The sequence below is a fragment of the Elephantulus edwardii genome, unplaced genomic scaffold (assembly GCF_000299155.1).
Source record: "Elephantulus edwardii isolate Elephantulus edwardi_28Jun2011 unplaced genomic scaffold, EleEdw1.0 scaffold00066, whole genome shotgun sequence".
Taxonomy (NCBI): Eukaryota; Metazoa; Chordata; class Mammalia; order Macroscelidea; family Macroscelididae; genus Elephantulus; species Elephantulus edwardii.
The window spans coordinates 6,720,622-6,721,712 of record NW_006399816.1 but is presented as its reverse complement, the minus strand read 5'-3'; the positions used below and the strand labels follow the sequence as shown (position 1 = coordinate 6,721,712).

At 38.7% G+C, this 1,091-nt stretch overlaps 1 protein-coding gene across 1 annotated transcript in view; it reads left to right on the top strand.

Annotated features, from left to right (window-relative positions):
• SCAMP5 (secretory carrier membrane protein 5) overlaps positions 1-1,091 on the top strand; it is a 97,886-nt gene that overhangs the window by 26,708 nt on the left and 70,087 nt on the right. The gene's annotated exons all lie outside the window — the stretch shown is intronic.

The following is a 1,091-nucleotide window of genomic DNA, read 5'->3' as shown; positions in this document are numbered from 1 at the left end:
TAAAAATAAAAATAAAGCAAAGACAGCACCATTAATTTTTTCCTAAATAATGAATGATAACAAAATTATCAGTTTGTGAGAGAAAAAATTGATATATGCAAGCAAAATATTGTTGGTCATACAAAACCAGCTATAATAGTACATTGGAAGAGAACTACCAGAAGTCCGAGCTGGGTTTAAAAGATTGGTACTAGGCATATCATAGCTTTTGTCAGATTGATCCTGGCTGAAAGCAGAAAGTACTAGAATAATGTCTGTTTGTGTTTTATTGACTATTCAAATGCACTTTATTGTGTTGATCATAAAAAACTATGGCTAACATTGACATGAATGGAATCCCGGAACACTTAATTAAGCTCATACTAAACCTATACCTAGATCAAGAAACTGTTGTCTGAACAGAGCAAGCGAACACTGCATGGTTTAAAATCAGGAAAGGAGGTATTAGGCGTGTATCCATACCTATTTAATCTATAGGCTCAGAAAATCACTTGAGAAGCTGGACTCTATGAAGAAGAATGCGGCTTTAGGATCCAAGGAAGACTCATCAACAACCTCTGTTATCCAGATGATGCAATCTTGCTTGCTGAAAGTGAAAAGGACTTGGAATACTTGCTGCAGAAGATTAAAGAGTACAGCCTTCAATATTAATTACATCTCAACAGCAGGGAAACAAAAATCCTTACCACTGTACAGATAGAACAAAAGATTGAAATTGTCAAAGATTTCATCTTACTTAGATCCATCATAATCAACACCCTTGGTACCAGCAGTTAGGAGATTAGGAGACATATACTGTGTGGATCACAACAAACTGTGGCTGACTCTGAGAAGAATGGGGATCCCAGAACATTTGATCGTGCTAACGTGAAACCTATACTTGGACCAGGAGGCCGTTGTCAGAATGGAGCAAGGAGACACTGCCTGGTTCAAAACCGGGAAAGGTGTACGTCAGGGATGTATTCTCTGTCCATATCTTTTCAATCTGAAAGCAGAACAGATCATCCAGGAGGCTGGACTGTATGAGGAGGAATGTGGCATCAGGAGTGGAGGAAGGCTCATCAGCAACCTGCTTATGCAGATGACACTAC